At 46.9% G+C, this 19,239-nt stretch overlaps 1 long non-coding RNA gene across 1 annotated transcript; it reads right to left on the bottom strand.

Annotated features, from left to right (window-relative positions):
* Positions 1–7,813: 7,813 nt before the first annotated feature.
* LOC135372646 (uncharacterized) lies at positions 7,814–9,346 on the bottom strand. Its single transcript, XR_010416053.1, has 3 exons — positions 9,261–9,346; positions 8,837–8,952; positions 7,814–8,251 (listed from the first exon to the last, which is right to left on the bottom strand). It is a non-coding gene; the product is annotated as an uncharacterized LOC135372646 (long non-coding RNA).
* Between the last annotated feature and the right edge of the window lie 9,893 nt (positions 9,347–19,239).

Here is a 19,239-nt window from a genome sequence, read left to right as displayed (position 1 = left end):
ACAAGAATCTTACTTGGGAACACGGTTAAGCTGGGTTCAGCATTTGGCAATAGCGACTTAGGCAGCGTTACTTTGTAGATGGGGGCGTCTATTTAATTTGGCAGGAAAAGTCAGCCCGAAAGGACGGCTTGCTATTCGTCAATACATAGTTCCTCAGTGGGTAATTAAGTTCCTGGGGTAGTACCACACACGATACCACAGGCTGCTAAACAGACTGGATTGCCGTAGGGAGTAAAAAAACCGCCGTGGTTATACCCCGGCAACGTACGCCAAGTAATGTTACAAGAGAGATGTTCAAGTATCCGAGGCTGGTCAAGCTAGAGTCGAGTGTGTCCTGGAAGGTCTTCGTATTGCGACAGTCAAGAGGAAGGTGTCGAGTGTCTGCCTCAAAGTTTCACGTAGAACATCGGGGGTGGGGGGGGTGGGGGGGGGTTGTTGCTGGTTCACTTTGAACAGCAGCGACAGAGTACGGGCGACGTTTGTGCTGATCCGGTGGAGGACATATTCTTCCCTCCTAAAGACACGATTGCAGATGGTGTACTCCATGTACTCCAGTGTACTCCAGTACTGACGCACGGATTTGTTTCGCCGCGGCATCAGCGCGGGTATTGTCGTGTAGGCCGACATGGCTCGCGACCCATTGAAATCACACGGTGTGGCCAGAAGACTGGAGGCCATTGTACATTACGAGGATCATGGAACGCACATCGCACACGATCCTGACAGAGTAAGATACCAGGATAGCTAGGTCCGCTTTGCTGTCAATGAGTACCCTCCAGACGCTAGATGGAGAAGCAGAGATATGCTTTAAGGTGGCAAGAATAGCAAACAGCTCAGCTTCTATAGAGCACGTTTCATAGGGAAGTAGAGAGGCATGCTCCAAGTCATCGCTATAGGAACATGATACGCTGCTAGCTGTCGACGAACCTTGCCGCACTGAATCGTCAGTGTACACTTCGGTTCTATGGCCAGGTAACACATGAGATATGGTCTAAGGTAAGTTGGCATGCAACGACAGGTGGTATACTGTTTTTACATTTTTCATGTTTCTGGCATGTTGTATACGATAGGTTGATCCAGTGTCCACGTCGGTGGCATGTACGTAGCAGAGTTGGTGACGTGAGGGATGTACTTAAGACTAAGAAGAGCACGACTATATACGGACGATGGCGAAGTCACAAAGATGTCGCGCAGATAATGATTGGTTTGTCGGCTGACGAAGCGGGTGCAAGCAACCAAGAGTTTCTTTGTCGCACAGAGTGTAGGCTGGAGGTTCTCGCTCCTCTGCCAAAACGGAAATGGTCTCTCTTGCCTTATGCACACCTAGGCAAAGACGAAGGATCCCAGCTTAAGCATTGAGTAATGCCCTGTCACCGGAAACACAGAGCTCCCGCAACACTGGTAGGCTATATCTTAAGGGGGTTAGGACACTTTCATAGATGTGGTTCGTTACATCATGGACACATTGTACTGCACACCAGAATACCGGGAAAAACGGATTATTCTTGTACCTGTCGTACCAGCGAGATACCGGCACTTGAAAACACTCCCGAGCAAACCGCAGGCGTCACAGTGCTCAGAGTCACCTCCATCCGCATTGGCAGCAGTAACCACGTGACTTCACGTGCGCTGCCTCACTGGTGGCGGGCGGGGGCTGTGATGTCAGAGCCGCATGAGTTTCGGTATTCGCGGAGCTCGTTTTCTCCGCTTCTAAGAGAGATTCTCAAGTCAAACCGGGACTTTCTGCCTCCTGAGTGTGTACAAATGGCTCGTGCTACTTCTTTTTCGTCATTTTCACACGCGACAGGCCTCCGCGTTCACCACGTGGTGGTCCAAAGTTTGTGCAAAACAGAAGGCACGTGCTGGACAAGATGGCCGACAACGAGGTGAGTGCGCACATCGAACAGCGAATCGTCATGAAGTTTCTCGTGAATGAAGGCGTAAAATCATCTGAAAACCACAGAAGACTTCAGGAAGTATCGCAAGAGCTAATGTACCGTTTCGACACTGAAGGACAGCCGTTACTTGATCGGATCATCACGTGCGATGAAACGTGGGTGCACCATTTGACTCCTGAGTCTAAACGCGCATCAAAACGGTGTAAGCGTCCGTGTTCGCCAGCTCGCAAGAAATCCGAAGCACCCGTCTGCGGGTAAGGTCATGGCCACAGTTTTCTGTGCCAAGGCTGGCGTTGTTCATGTTGATTTTCTGCCCAGTGGTACCACCATCAATAGTGCATATTATTGCCAGGCTCGCAGGGGTGTGCATAAGGCGCTGAAGCAAAAGCGGCCGTGCCTCATCACCAAAGGAGTCCTCCTCCTACAGACAATGCACGCCCGCATACCGCGCACCTCACGACACGCACCTTACAGGAACTTGGCTGGGAATTTCTGCCACATCCCCCTTACAGTCCACACCTCGCCCCCAACAATTTCCATCTCTTCGGACCACGAAGGCGTTCCTTGGGGGCCGCCACTTCAGCTGCGACGACGAGGTCTAGAATGCGGTCCGGTCATGGCTGCTACGCGCCGGTAAGAATTTCTACGCTGCTGGCATCCAAGCCCTGGTGAAACGCTGGGACAAGTGCAGCTGGAGATTAAGTTGAAAAATAAAACTAATTTCACGCCTGTAAGTTCATTTTACTTTTGCGAAAAATGAAAAATCCCGGTTTGACGTGAACACCCCTCGTATTACCCTCTCCGCTGTGAAACTTTCAATGCAGGTAAACATCGATGCAAAGAATCGTCTTCTACTTTTATCTGGGATAACGTCGGATGACCTGTCGCAACCCCTTAAAGTGTCGAGGACCAACGAAGAGGGGATCTGACGGAGGCCAGCACAGGATGGGCCCCACGAAGATCCAAAGAGATCCCAGATTATATTGGCAGACTTGTTTGTGGTTGTACCTATCGTACTAATGTGTCGTGTCCACGTGAGCCCGCGGTAAATTGTTGCGCCAGGGTAGTGGACGTGGGACACAAGCTGCAGAGCAGGAGAGTATCGCGGCGGATAGCAGAATTCCATATGCAGATGTCGTCGGCGTAGAGGGCGATACCGGTATGGCGACGTAGCTTTGCTATCAGGGAAGCCATGACGACGTTAAATAAAAGTGGGCTAAGAACGCTTCCTTGTGGGACTCCACGGAGCACAGGCTAGACAACGCTATCACCCTCAGTAGTGCGCATAAAAAGTAATCAGTAGTCTGTCAGTGACGAAGTCCTGAACCCAGAGAAGCGTGCGACCTCCCACGCCGGTCTCTCGAAGTGACGCGACTCCACTGCGAAGCACTGTGAAAAACACTGTCGTAAGCTTCACTACGTTACTTTGTATGGTCATCAGGTTACCTCATCTGTAGGGCGTTAATGCGCACAAAGGAACTGCGTTGTAATGCCGTATTTACTTACTAATTCATCTCCACCAACATCCTAGGGCGAAAGGGTAGCCCACAGTTCGTAAGACAAGCAATGCAACGGAATATAAGCACAAAAAACAATACTCGAGTGTTTCGACAATATATTCCCTCTTGAAAATATGGCACACACCCGGAAGAAAAAGCGATATGGTATTTGCAATAATACCATACTCTTAAATTTCGAATAATGAAAGGTTAATGAAATGAAAGCTAGCTGCTGTTCATCGGGGGAAAGCCTTTGTACAGGAGTTCTATACGGCAGGCTAATAATAACGAATGACCAAGACAGTACGCAAATTGAGATGGAGGGGCGTTTAGGGAATACTTGGCGGTAGCTTCATTTTGTGTTACATGTCGCCGTTTAGAATTATGCTGTTGTCCCCCTCATAGAGAATATATCACATTTGCCTTCATTTATTTTTCTTCTGTAAAATCGATTTTTTTCTAATAGGGTATGAGGTTGCATTACTTACGCATCTGCTAGCTTATGACTACACGACTATTCGCTGCGAGATCGACCTATTGGGGCGACACCGTCACCTTTCTGACCTGGATAACACGCCGGCCGATGTTCCAAGTTGATAATTCTTTTCCGTAATTCTTGCGTATATTTACCGGAAGATCACTTCTGCCGCGATGGTACCATACTGCTCACTTCGCCAATGCTCCACCTACTGCACTGAACGCGGAATATAAACGTGTAAAAGCGACGCGAGGAAGCTATTCACACTACGGTAGTTCGTCGTTTCTCGGCAGCGCGCCGACACCGTTCGACCTCGAAGCGAATAACGATGCAATCAATGACTCTGATTTGGGTTTCGGTTCTAGGATTTCGAATTATCTCAGGGTTCCATTAAAGTGATAGCTCGCCCTCCAAGCGTCGATTCGTTTATTTCTGTTGCAGACGGTCGTGTATTTCGAACTCTATCAGGCCCGTGCTCGCAGCTCGTGCGGTATGATTTATTGTACGCATCTGAAAGCAACAAGGTCCACGCAAGTAGGCTTTTCCCGGAGAAGGACACGCGCGTGACGTCTGTCTGAGAACAATGTGACGTCAAGAGGGCGGTCCGCTTCCCCGGCATCGAGATGTGGCTTCCTATCGCCAGCCCTGAGAAACGTCACGACACGTCACGCAAACCGACCGCCCTCTCCCGTAATATGCTGTTCGTCTGGCGCTCTGCCGCGCTGCCGATGTCCACAGGAAAGTAAGGAAACATACGTCGATTTCGAACGAAAGGGATTGATGGGGAAGTTGTTCATTGTCTATTGCACTCGTTCAGCAGTTTTTTGTTTGTTTTTTTTTTAGTTTCGTTAGGAAGCGAACTATCAATTAAGGAAAGGCAGGAAAGCCATCTAAAAGATTTTCTGTTTCTGAGCCGTTATGAAAGGACGCGACTTGACTTGACCACTAACATAACATATTTCTCTGTACGCAATGAAAGTGAAAGAACTGATGTTCTGAGGCTGGAACAACATAGAAGGGACAAATACATACAAGGCCTCAATTTGCCTAAGAAATTAACGATGAAAGATGAAAGTCCCTGAGGTTAGCCAGCTGTAGGACCCGAACCCACATCTTCTGCATTACCGCCTTACCATTACTATTGCCATTACCATTGTTCCAGCCTGAGAACATCAGTTCTTTCATGTTCAACAGTTGCCGCCTGCGTCGATTCCGTCGTATGAATGTTTGTTGAATGAAGGGGGGATGAGTGAGAGAGATTGGCTGGTTTGTCCCTTCAGATGACGCACACTGGAAGTCGCTGAGAAGGCGTGTTAGCTTAGCTCAATTGGTAGAGCCCTGGACCGGTGATCCAGAAGATGTGGGTTCGAGTCCTACAGCTGGCTAACCTTTTCAGTGTCTTTCATCTGTATGCAATGTTTTTCGTACCCCAGCGTAGGCGCGAGCGTTCCCGCTCTACTCGCTCTGCAGGGTTAACACACACACACACACACATAAATGGGATGATGATGAGCAGGATGAAACGAAAAATAGGTGTAGGCAAAACGTCACCTGTGATGTTATTGGAGTCACAATGGTGACGGCGCTCCAATCAGGGCCGTCACTTTCTGCCGGCGTCTATAGTCGCGGAAAAAATATTTCCGTTCCAAATTTACGGAAACGCTATCTCCGTATCGTTACCGATACCGATACTTTTAATCTGTCCCCACCCTCTCATTACCGGTCACATTTCATGATTTTATTCATCAACTCTGGTCTGCGTAGCGCGGACAGTGACACGGAGAGCTTTCCGCACGTCCCCGTGTCTCCCAAAAAGTGAACAATGCAGTTCCCACTAATGCTTGAGCGGAACGTCCGTACAGTGGCCGTGCATACTGGGTTACAGGGAAGCGCATATAGGATGACAGACGACAAATTTGAGCACCACCTAATGCCAAAAGTAAACCAAGGTGTCTTAGTTGTACGACAAATTATCTGCTTTGTCGTTGCGAAACTGTCTTCTCCAAATTCCCTATTATGGAACTGGAGTGTTCATGTGAGCAAGATTTCGATGCTGCAGATTTCATGCAAATTTTCCAATTTTGAACAAAAAGCATCGGGTAAAGCATCGCGTTACATTTTTTTTAGTAACGGTAGCGGAACTTCGTTGCTTTAAAAATTATGCAGGGATATCGGTACACAAGTAACGAGTATATCGGTATCACGATAGCATAAGCTGGTTAGCGCACCGACCGCCCTCATACGTTGCACTAAAAGTGTGTTAGACCGGCCTTAAGTGTGGGAACAGCTTGGGTCAATATTTACAGAGCACGGCACTGGCGTATTTCTTCCTTGGAGCGGACCACTGACTGACGGATATCAGGAAGAGATCGAATAAGAAACGGGTGACCAGCTATTCTGTCCATCTCCAGGTATGATTGTCCGATCCTGTTTGCTGTAAAGGCCCAATCGCATGGAGCGTTTTTCGAGCGGCAGAACGCCGAGCTGTTCTCAGCGTCAAGTGACGCTGGGGAAAACGCCAGCAGCTTACCGCATGCAGCGCTTCTACAATGGCGGATGGACGGCGTCCCATGCGAACGTTTCCGTACTCTATCAGGGAAGAAACTGTGTGTATTTCTCTGGTGGCGTGACGGGATGGACCTAACCCCAGGCTTATCCCTATTGGCCACTTGCGCGCGTCGCCCAACGACTAACAGCTATTCGCATCGGACTTCGAAGGGAGCGTCGCGTTTCTGTTGTTCGCAGCCGCTCTGGCCGCCGCCCGCCAAACGGCGCGGCAGGACGCTGGAGAAACGCCGCATGCGGCACCGCCTTTAAGGCTCATTCACACATGCGTTTCAAAAAGCGGCGCCGCCTCAGCGTTCGCGGCGCCGCCGAGAGGGGCCTGTCACACATAACCGAGCCGCCATCCTGGAAACGCGCTTCGTTGTTGTTGCTACGTGAAGATCGTACCGACACTTCCAGCTCTCTTCCTCAAAATTTACATTGTGAAGCATGTTATCCATTTTATAATTATCGTGAAGCATTTCTGCTGGAATCATCAATCGTTGGAACGACATACGTGACACAATAGCAGAGAAAGAACGGCAGAAGAAGCGAGACACATGTTTACCTACGGACGACCAACACACGGTCACACAAGTCGTATTTATTTTCGTCGATTCCGTGGTTTGCGCAAATTCCCAGCTCATCGTTGACAGCTCAGACACCAAACAACTATTGGTGACAAGGAATTTAGTCATGCGGTAGCAGCAAACACGCACAAATGACAAAAGATCCCAGCGCGGTATCGGGAGGCCCGCCGTTGCCCGCCGGCGCCAAAAGGAAGCCACCTCCACCCCTTCGAGCGCTCCGATTGGCTGGATGAAAAGCGTTCGCGTTTCTGCCCTCCGAAGTTGCAGCACGAAGCGGTTCTCGAAAAGCGTCTGGAAACGCTCCGCGGCTCGCCTTTCGCGGCGCCGCGAACGCGAAACGCGTTCAAAAAACGCATGTGTGGATCCAGCTTTAGGGTGTCGCTCCATTGGGGAAACGCGACACCGCGGTATATTCCACTGACTTTTGTCCCAAACTGTATAAAAAACTACAGGTTTTCCCGTCCATTTTAATCCAAGTGCCATCTGAATTAGTCCAGGTGCCATCTGAAATAATCCAAGCGCCATTCAATTTAATCCGGGCGCCATCTGAAAAAATCCAGACGCTATTCAATTTAATCCGGGTGTCATCTGAATTAATACATGGTGTTTTTAAGCACTATAACCATGCACTCACACGAGGGACATCCCCGCAGAATATTCTACAGACATGTAGTGGAAGGAAAGCGAAAAGGCTGCTGACAGGACTTAAGCCCTGCTGCGTCGTATGTTGGGTAACATCTCATTACGGCCGAAGTCTCATTACGGCCGAAAGTCTCATTACGGCCGAAAATCCTTTAATCCCCAAGTGTCTCGTTACGGCCAAAGTCTCAATACGGCCGAAGGTAGTCTCATTACGGCCGAAGATGTCTCATAACGGCCAAAAAGAAAAAAGAAGCATCCACCATATTAGCTGTGTATATACTGTGTTTTATGCTTTCCAAAATGTGTCCGAGGCGGTGTGCCCCCACGGCTTGTGTCACACACAATGGTTCATGCACACAATATTGCGACAGTGTTTCATGCATCCCTCGTGAAAAATGTTTTTATTGTCATATGTGTCACACGATATTTGTATGTGTTACGCCATTTTCTCTCAGTATTCAAGCAACATCCTACTCGTTGGTTCTGTGAGCGAACTGTGTGTGTGTTCTGAAAATTACTCCACAAGGGAGCCCCAGGAGCCATATGACCTATGACCATGATCTTCTCCCCCACTAGCTGCCTTCTACAATTTACGTCCACCTGAAATTTAAAAAAGTACATAAGGCACAGAACAAAATGACATATGCTTTTGTTTGATGATGACCATGAGACATATGCTGTCAAGCAGACTTTTTTTTTCCATATATTCAAAACATATTCAAGAATTATGGACAACAATGACAATTACGTCATAATGATGCAGCTGCATAGCCAGGAAAGTATTTCAGGAGGTGTTTTATGAGGCTTGACATGGGGTGGAGGAGTCGCCCTCGTCAGTGCTTTACCCAGACCCCCCTACACCCCCTAACTTTTTTGCCTGTGCACCCCCTACAGGGGGTGCCCTTGTGATTTCAGCTTCAGGTACGTCTGTAATGATATGTTAAGCTGTAATGACGTAACTATAATGATGACCTCCCCCCACAATTTTTTCCAACACCCCTCTCGTGCTTGGGTTTCTGGATAAACCACTGCCCCTCGTTCATTTTCGTGGGGCACTACATTAGGGCTTATGCCACTGCACTGATGTCACAATGTTATAAGTGTGTGTCACTCTGGGCATTCGGAATTCCTCTAAGCTACAATATGTAAATTCAGAATACCCGAAGGGTAAGCATCAGATGTTACCTGCAGGCTTCATGCTGAAACGCGTGTACGCAAAACACTTCCGCCGTGGTGGGCGACGTCGTTAGTGTAATCATACACGCAAGACAATTGCGGGCACATGGAGTAGTGGCAGCAACCTGAAAACGAAACATTTTCTTGTTATATATGAGTAATCAAAAATATACATTCCCACATGTTTCGTTTTGTCGTTTGCAGGAAGCGCTAGTAAGGGAACAGCACTTGGTTGGTCACATGCAAGCCACAATGCGAAAGGTGCCAATATTTCGATTACGCGATCCAAAATTAAAAGTCTACAACCATGCACACTTCCCCATGCAACTACTTCCCCAGCATCGTGAGACACGACACCCATGACATGACACCATGTATTCACGTATAATATAATGTGAAATGATATGCAGGAATGAAAAAGATGCCAACATACCTGTAGTCCAGTGTCCCATAAGCTTGATTCGATTTTCTGGCAGCTACCATGAAGAGCAAATGCACGATTCACAAGTTTCGTTTCGCCATTTTCATTGCCGCAAACGCCAAGCGATCCCACGTGACCTCCTTTGGATCAGTGAAAAGTGAAAATTACTCGCGTCATAAACGTATATGTTCATCTCAGCGCAAATCACGTTTTGCATGCTATAGAAGAGAGGGGGGATAAATACTCTTCCTTTCGTGTTTTGATATCTTGTTGTTTTGCTACTCTCACTTTGGAGTTCGGATGGTGTCTAGCAACGTTGGGTACCTCGTTTCTTGTGTGAGCGAGTGGTTGCTGTTTACGACGTGTTCATATATCGATTTGTAGTGCTGTAATGTGCAAATTAGCGGACTTTATAGCGGCTCTCTATTTTCCGTCGTTGTCTTTCGAGCAGCGCCTGTTGTTCCGGTAAAAATCGAGTTGAATGAATCGCCACAGCCCCAACGTATATCGCGCAGTGTTGACCAAGACCAAGTCCAGCAGGAATTCTGGTGAGTAATGCTTTCGTAGGGTGTCTGGATTAGTAGCGTGCTGTCCACACATAGTTGGATTCTCATACGAGTAATTTAAATGAATCAAAACAGCCGACGTGCCTGTAATAGATGTAACTCGGTATCTGTTCGTAGGTTTGCGTTGTTTCTAGTTGGTTGCGCGTTTAGGAACAACAAATTTATTCGAAGACGATAAGATACCGACAATGCATCACCGTACAGCAGCATTTACTCGTATCATTGTGAGCCATATTTAATTTGTTAAAATTTGTCGGCGTATTTCTTCAAAAATAAAAGCGCAAGTCGGCGTACTTGAACTAGTTACGTCGAACGTCTGCAAATGTTGTACTTATGTGCCTTCGCGCACCATACTAGGCACAAAAGCATATCTGATTAGAATAAATACTTCAAGAGGAAGTCATTCAAATACATTGTTATTTATAGCTGGTTTTCCATTCCAGGCATGGTATGTGGCTGCACGGAGGATTCCGAAAAAGAAAAACAACAACATGGCTAATAGGATGTTGCTGCCCAGGGATTCCTGGCCGAAGAGGTGAGCTGTTAAGATCACCATAAGGTTCTGTTGTGAAGTGAGAAATTTTGTAGTAGTGCACAAATGTTAATTAGTGCACTACCTTTATAAAAAAGAAACCAGAAATGGAAAGTTATGCATGCATCATTTCATGAATTGTAATGTATCACTATTTGATATTCACATGTTTCCATTAAAGGAATGAACTACTGAACCTATATTCATATCATGGTCATGCTGTGTTTACCTGGAAGTCACATTTTTAAGGCTTGTCATTCTTTTGTCTAGATGAAGATTTATGTTAACCTTGTATGAAATAACAAACACGTATCAACACATGTGCAGCTTGTGCACATTAAAACCAGCCATGTACAGACAAATGCTTGTTTTTTTTTCTTGTTTTTTTTAAATATTCTAGCCTATTCATGGTTGCTCTTCACTTCTTGCAGGTTTACTCATTCCAGAAGCAAGAATTGTACAATTGTAAGGCGAATGGAAATAAACTGACATCGACTGAGATAGGTGTTCCGTCTTGGCCAGTGACTGTAGGATGGCTCCAAAAGCGTCACAACAAAGCCAATATTCATCTAGCTCTCTACAAGTAGCTAACTCCACATAGTAGCCTGCTTCACAGCAACTTCAACACTACCTTGTGGGAGTACACATTACACAATATGTTGCATTGTGCAGCGGTATGATAACATACCGTTTGTCTCGCAATATGTGTATATAAATATGATAAGGGCATAGTGCATGCCTTATACCCTGCTGAATATATATCCATACCTGGCTGTGACATTGCATATCAATGCAGGTTACAATACACATTTTCACATTTGGCCGTTATGAGACATCTTCGGCCGTAATGAGACTGCCTTCGGCCGTATTGAGACTTTGGCCGTAATGAGACACTTGGGGATTAAAGGATTATCGGCCGTATTGAGACTTTCGGCCGTATTGAGACATTGGCCGTAATGAGACTTCGGCCGTAATGAGATACAATCGTATGTTGAGCATTCGCACGGCGCCGAGATATCGAGAGTTAAAGCGGTAGCGTAGCAGACGACACCGCAATGTATACAGCTGCTACAGAATCTCTTCTGACTGAGCTGCAGGATATTCCACACGGTTAGAAGAGCACGAAAAGGCGTGACTCCCATAGCAGACGACACCACTGGTGCTGGCGTCTGCTACAGAATATATTCTGAGTGAAGTGCTGGATATTCCGCGGAGTTAGAATAGCGTGAAAAGGCATGACTCCCATAGCAGACGACACCACTGGTGCTGGCGTCTGCTACAGAATATCTTCTCACTGAGCTGCAGGATATTCCACGCGGTTAGAAGAGCACGAAATGCATAACTCATATAGCAGACGACACCATTGGTCCTGTCGTCTGCTACGGAATATCTTGCGACTAAGCTGCAGGATGTGTGTGATGTCTTTCCGTGCTCTTCCAACCGCAGAAAATATCCTGTGGCAGAGTCACAAGATAGTCCTTCGCAGACGACATGACCACTGGTGTCGTCTGCCATGAGCATCATGCCTTTTCGCGCTCTGCTAACCGCGCGGAATATCCTGCAGTTCAGTCAGAAGGCATTCTGTAGCAGACGAGGGCGCCAGTAGTGTCGTCTGCTATGCGAGTCATGCCTTTTCGCGCTCTTCCAACTGCGCGGAATATCCTGCAGTTCAGTCAGAAGACATTCTGTAGCAGACGTCAGTACCAGTGGTGTCGTCTGCTATGTGAGTAGTGCCTTTTTGTGTTCTTCTAACCGTGTGGAATATCCTGCAGCTCAGTCAGAAGATATTCTGTAGCAGACGATAGCACCAGTGGCGTCGTTTGCTATACTTCCACTCTAACTCCCAATGTCTGAGCGCCGTACGAATGTTCCATATAAGACATGGCACAAGTTCAGTTCCATCAGCAGGTTTTTTTTTTGTACTTTTCCTTCCACTTGAATACTCAGGGACGTCCCTAGTGTGAACACACTGTTATAGTTCTTAAAAACACCATGGATTAATTCAGATGGCACCCGGATTAAAGTGAATAGCATCTGGATTTTTTCAGATGGCGCCCGGATTAAATTGAATGGCGCTTGGATTATTTCTGATGGCACCTGGACTAGTTCAGATGGCACTTGGACAAAAATGGACGGGAAAACTTGTAAAACAAGAAACAATAGCGGGCCGAGGACACTCCTCTGGGAAGCACCGGGAACTGAAGGAAATGACAAAGGACAAATATTAGAAATTTCGACGGTTACAGAGATAACTCAAAAACCACTCGCAATAAGGAGGTCACGCGACATAATATGACAATCTGAAGCAGAACAACGATTGAACAATCTTATCAAAAGCCTTGCTCATGTGAAAGTACACAGAATCCACCTAACCCGGATTATGTATGACAGTGGCAGCAGCATTGAGGAATGTACAAAGATGAAGCCGAAATTTAAATCGATTTAAAATCGAAACCCGCTGTATTTATGGATCTGTCGAATGAATCACTTCGCATAGTGCATTTCAATAGGTAGATTAACGGCTTGGCTTGAAGAAAAAATGTAGTGACGTTGCGCATGTACAGGGTGTCCACGTTAAGTGTGAACAGATTTTTTAAAAATATATAAAACACTTTTTCCAAGATGAAATCAATTGCAATATAGCATATGCTGAAGGGCACTCCCTAGCAGGGCATTAGCAATGAAGGGCACTCCCCAGCAGGGCATTAGCAAAGTCCAAAGGCAATGTTTTAATTAACTTTCATTAATTAACTTTTTAATTATAAAAGCTACAAAGTTGTCACAATGAGAACATCTGTTCCTTTCGGTCACCTGATATCGTAGCCGTTTTCAGAACAAAAATCCGTTCGATAGATCGCCCGATAGAAAATTCGTGAAGGAACGCCATTTTTTTCTTTATTTTGTTCATTGCGCTTCTTAGAAGACGCGTATTTCCTTCATCCCCAACGGGAGAGGGAGAAGGAGCACAGTGCGGCCTCATGCGTCGAAGATGAGCTTTAACTTGCGGAAACAAAACAAAAACAAATGTATCGGGTGACTCTATCGGAACTGGCCTTATCTTGGGTTGCATTTTCTGTTTCCTTTTAATCTTTTTCCAGGACGCGAGAGCGATAGTGTGCTCTTTCTCCCTCTCACATTGGGGGTGAAGGAAAGACGCGTCTTCTAAGAAGCGCAATGAACAAAATGAAGAAAAAAATGGCGTTCTTTCATGAATTTTTTGCGGGCGATCTATCAAACGGATTTTTGTTCTGAAAACGGCTACGATACCAGGTGACCGAAAGGAACAGATGTTCTCATTGGGACAACTTTGTAGCTTTTATAATTAAAAAGTTAATTAATGAAAGTTAATTAAGACATTGCCTTTGGACTTTGCTAATGCCCTGCTAGGGAGTGCCCTTTAGCATATGCTATATTATAATTGATTTCATCTTGGAAAAAGTGTTATATATATTTTAAAAAATCTGTTCACACTTAGCGTGGACACCCTGTATACATCTCTCTGCAACGTTAACATGAACGCGGTGACGGCTAGCGGAGTAGTTGGAGAGCCACCCTATCGGCGCTAAGTAGAACTATCAGGAGAAAGGGGTGTAGGCTATCGCACTCATGCGTGGAGGTGTTTGTCGAGAAGCAGACGCTCCGCTCCGAATGCACGGAGGGAGGTAGTCGGGAGCATAAGGAGGTTTCTCAACAAACACCCCAAGCAATAGAGGGATAGCCCACATCCCTGTCTCCCTGTTGTTCTACTTAGCGCCGATAGGGTGGCTCTCGAACTGTACATGCTGCCATCCTTTGCATCGCTAGGAACCGTTCATCTATCCAACGTTCCCCTCCCCCTCTATTCCGCAGGTCGTCCCCGCATTAAAGTTAACGTTGCTGTAGGTGTGCATTTAAAAGCCAGTCAAAGCATGTTTTTCCGTACATAACTTCCTTCTAGACATATGCGAATAGTTATTTTAAAACCGAGGCGAATAGACATAGAGCCAAAGTAAATACGAAGCGAATAGGAGTGACAATGTAGCGACAGTGGCATGCCAACATATGCTGCGGCCGCCATTCTCGCTCCAAGGTCGAGGCGGGAAAGCGAAACAATGGCGTTACTTTGCGCTATCCAGACTTTACAGTGAAGATGAGCGTAGCTCCACCAACGGTACAACGTGTCAACTTCTCAAAGAGCATTGGATTCAATGCCCGCTTACGTGTTGACCCGTTCTACGCTAGGTGGCACCACGCGCATGTTCAGCGGCCATTGGATATAATAATCGATGATATGCCACATACTGTTAAATGTGATGTTAATGTGACAGGGGTGTTACATTTGAATGGAATTTGAGAACGGTTGTGGAATAATGAAGTAATGTTGACATGAGTGTGGCACCGATGTTCAGTGGTTAAAATGTTGCGCAAGTGTGCTAAAACATGGTGAGGCTACTAGAGAAGGAGTGCACTTAGAGGATACTCCGATTACGCGGACTGTACTGGTTGAGAATTCCAACGCCCGCACCTTTTGTCTTTGATCGTGAGCAACATTTCGCGGTTTTTCGCGGCAAAAACTGCGGTACTGCTTTTACTATCCCATATGCGAAACACAGATACCACTTCTTCAGTAAGCCCGAAGGAAATTATAAACGCAACGAATAATACTCTGGAAATATGTTCATCCCTTGAACGTTTCTCTGGTGCATCATGAATGGTTTTGCTCGGGAGTTGAACAATGGTGCGGTTCATGGTGCAATAATGGCGGCGAGTCCGTTGGTAGGTGCCGTGTACGGAATGGTAAGGACATGTGTCGTGCCACAAAACTAAAAAAAGAAAGAAAAAGTAGTGCGTGATGTTGCTGGTGTAAGCGGCGTCTCCCTCTGCGACCATTGTTTCAGGCTAATCATGTCATCGTCACGATTAATCTTCTTCGTCCTAAATACGCGCATTAGGGCCTAAACGCATGGAGCGTTTTTCCGACGTTTTCAGGACGCACGCGCGCTCGGCGTGCGTGTCACCTCGTAAAAAAACAGTTTTTCAACGCGCGCGGACGGCGTACGCCGGAATCTGTCGAGTACAGATATTCGCGCGCGTCTGGGCGCGTTTTCCGAGAAGTCGACAGAACCATGGCCGTCGTGTGGCAGACGAGGTTGCGTATGAGCAGCTCGCATAAATGTTTGGGACATTATCCATCACACTAAATTTACGTGAACATTTCAATGGTATCTGGAATGAAGTAACGCAGGAACCATAGGAAACAAGAGCATCGGCATGCTCTAATAGACGTTTGTGGTCGACGAATATAGCAACAGTGGCGCGCGTCACTCGCTCCGTCCCATGCGTTTCGGATGATCGCCTCACTGGCGTTTCTTTGCCGCGTGTGCAACGCCATGGCGAGCGCGCGACGTTTTGACGCTGAGAAAACGACAATACGTTTCGAACTGGCGCCTATGTGCTGTGCGCAGAAAATTAAATTTTAAAATAGCAGCACTGGGCCAATAAAACTGAAAGGAGACACGAAAGATCACTGACAGCAACACTGGGTTCTCACAACGCCAGTTGTATGTTTCGATCAAACAATGGAAGACGATGAAGTGTCTCTACCAGCGGGACACGAACAGACGCCCTCGCATCGTGATCAAAGCCGATGGCGCTTTGATGATGCTATAAGCGGCATTAGTTGCCACATCGTAATCGAAATATGCAAATGAGGCTCTTCAGTGCCTTGTGTCGTTAATTCCGTCAGTGCTTCATTGCCTCAGCTGCCATGACCCCGAATGACGTCGTTATCTCGTTGCAGTATATATGAGGGCATTAAACATAGACGGACAAGCAGGACACAAGCTTCACAGCGCACTGTTGCATACTTTAATAGATAACTGGCTGTTCGCAACCAGTCTACGTCATAACGCCAGATGTCGCGGTCCCTAGTTGGCAAAAATAAGCCACGTGCGTTGGTTTTCGTCTTTCGTGAGAGCGCATGCGTGGGCTCTTATCCTCCTCTCCCGCCTCCCACGTGTTTCCTAGATAGTTGGGAAAACAGTAAGGGTGTGCATTGCGCTAAGCAGATAAGAAGGAAAACTTCATGAGCCCTCTATAAAAACAGAACTTCACCGCATAGCACGCTGTGCGCCAGCCATTGCCGCGGATGATATGGTTATCGCTTCCGATTCGAACAGAGAGGTGGGCGTACGCCTTTTTGTGGCAATTTCGATATACGAAAATTGCGACAAAAAGGCGTACACCCCCCTCTCTCTTCGAACCAGAAGCGATAACTCTATCGTTCTTGGCAATGGTTGGAGCACAGCGTGCTATGCTGTGAAGTTCTGTTTTTAGAGTGCGAACTTCATGTGGAAAACTTCAGATACAACCCCGGCCTAACCTTACAAAACGCGAAAACCACGAAGTTACGCGGCGGCAACACCAACGTGAGCTTGTTTTGCGAATGATCCTCTCTTTCCCAATCACATGATATCTTGACGGGGCGTGCCTTGGTGGTGATGGTGGTGAAACTGCTCGCCGTGTTCGGCCACGCTTGTAGCAGGCGACATCACGACTAACAGGAGGATGAGGTAGATGACTAGGTGCCGCGGTGGGTGGTCTACCCCAAGACACACACGGTCCTCAGGATGTCCTCACAGTGACATCGTGTCCTCGTCCTTCGAAGTGTATTCCCAGAACGTCCTGAGGATGACACTCGCGGACTGTCCGTGAAGAGCCATTTAGGTACGTCCTGTACCAGTCCCTGTGGGTAGCTAGCGGGACGAGAAATATTAGTTTGTTTAGTTTACCAGCTCAGACTTCCTAAACACATTTGTTTTGGTTTTTGGGCCGATCCTGGAGCCTGACTGACATTTTTGTTAAATAAAGGGTGGTCCAGCGTAAAATTATCTGCCTCCAAAAAGGATGACTGTATATGACACATGCAGCATTTCTCGTGGAAAGGACAGAAACGCGCGATTCTGTCGCACTGCTTTTGACTTTCAAAGGTCCTACCTGAACGTCTCTAACCAAAGAAAGTAGGAAACATAGACTTTGAAATGATTCAGAGCTAATACCTCAATAAATTCCTGGCTTCGAGTATTTTTAGTACTTTTTCTTTGCGTAATCGAAAGAAACATGGGCAACTCACCCTTCGTTTTGTGTCGCAGGCAAGCAGGACTCTCGAAGGACTCTCGACCTCGAAGAGGGTCGCGGTTATAAGCAATAAATAGTATCTAGTAAATAGTTTTCGCTTCAGAAGAGAATTCTAGTACCTTTCGGAGTGGGCAAGCTTGTGCTTGTCCCATCCTACAGTTTGCAATACGAGGGTTTCTCGCACTTAGTGCCCCTGACAAGATTCTGTTTATCACTGGAACAATAAAAACGCTGCAATAACTTTGGTGCCATTGCAATTTGATGTAACTTTTGTAAGAAGTTGGCGGGTGTGTGTGTGCCGGAAATAGCAAAGTAAAACAAGTCAACGCGGGGAAGTGATGGAAAGCTTTCTCCTCCATGTGTACTTAAAATGTCCTAAATTGGTCCGTGAGGATGAGCGAGGGACAGCATCTGGGACGTCATCTCATATGCCAAAGTGGCAGTATTATGATACTCTGAGGATCAGATTTTGACACCTTAGGGATGCCATCCCTGTCCCCATCTAACAACCTTAGGGTAGCCCTGGTATGACAGTGTGTTCTTGGGGTATGGGGTATTGGATGACGGCACTTGAAGAAAAGACCCCAGCAGCGGGACGCGAACACACACTATAGCGACGATGAAAGATACAACACACAATATGCAAAAACACACATATGAAAAACACACTATAGGCCAGCGTGTTAGTCGTTCTATATTTAATTGCCTCATGTACTACAACGTTACGTGAGAGAGGTGTCGCCCGCCACCATTGTGTCCGTCTGCGTGAATGTGTGAGTGACTGGCAACAATGTATGAGAGAAGATGTTGAAATAATGGCAGCATTTGCGAATAAAAACGCTTTACTTCTCATTGTTCACAAACAAATGACGTCATATGGTACAACAGCGCCGGCGACTTGGTATACTGGAAGTAACAGAGTTAAAAAAATTAAGAAGTAACAAGAAGCCCACCTCAAAGTATAGCATTTCGTGTGCGAATAATTTGACGCAATTTGTTACATACGAGGGGTGTTCAAGTCAAACCGGGACTTTTCATTTTTCGCAAAAGTAAAATGAACTTACAGGCGAGAAATTAGTTTTATTTTTCAACTTAATCTCCAGCTGCACTAATGCACTTGTCCCAGCATTTCACAAGGGCTTTGATGCCAGCAGCGTATATAAATCCTTACCGACGCGTAGCAGCCATGATCGGACCGCATTCTTGACCTCGTCGTCGCAGCTGAAGTGGTGGTCCCCAAGGAACGCTTTCAGTGGCCCGAAGAGATGGAAATCGCTGGGGGCGAGGTCTGGACTGTAAGGAGGATGCGACAGCAACTCCCAGCCAAGTTTCTGTAAGGTGCGTGTCGTGAGATGCGCGGTATGCGGGCGTGCTTTGTCCTGTAGGAGGAGGACTACTTTGGTGATGAAGCCCGGCTTTCTGATACTGGACGTGTTCATGAGTGATAGTGTTCAACGTTCTCACAGAAAGGTCTGTCTTTCGAGCCAGTTCGAGACGTGTTATCCGTCGGTCCTTGAGGATCAGGCGCTCCACAAGTTGGATGTTCCCAGGAACTCTGACACTGGGCTCTGAGCCGCCCCGGCCGGGATCGTCCTGAACCGATGTACGGCCGTCTCGGAACCGTTTGCACCACACAAACGCTTTGCTGCGGCTAAGTGTATCGTGGCGTTTCTCGGTATTCTGGTGTGCAGTACGATGCGTCCATGACGTAACTAACCACATCTATGAAAGTGTCCCGACCTCTTTAAGATAATGCCTACCACTGTTGCAGGAGCTC

The sequence above is a fragment of the Ornithodoros turicata genome, chromosome 1 (genome assembly GCF_037126465.1).
Source record: "Ornithodoros turicata isolate Travis chromosome 1, ASM3712646v1, whole genome shotgun sequence".
NCBI lineage: Eukaryota > Metazoa > Arthropoda > Arachnida > Ixodida > Argasidae > Ornithodoros > Ornithodoros turicata.
This window is presented reverse-complemented; position numbering and strand designations above follow the sequence as displayed.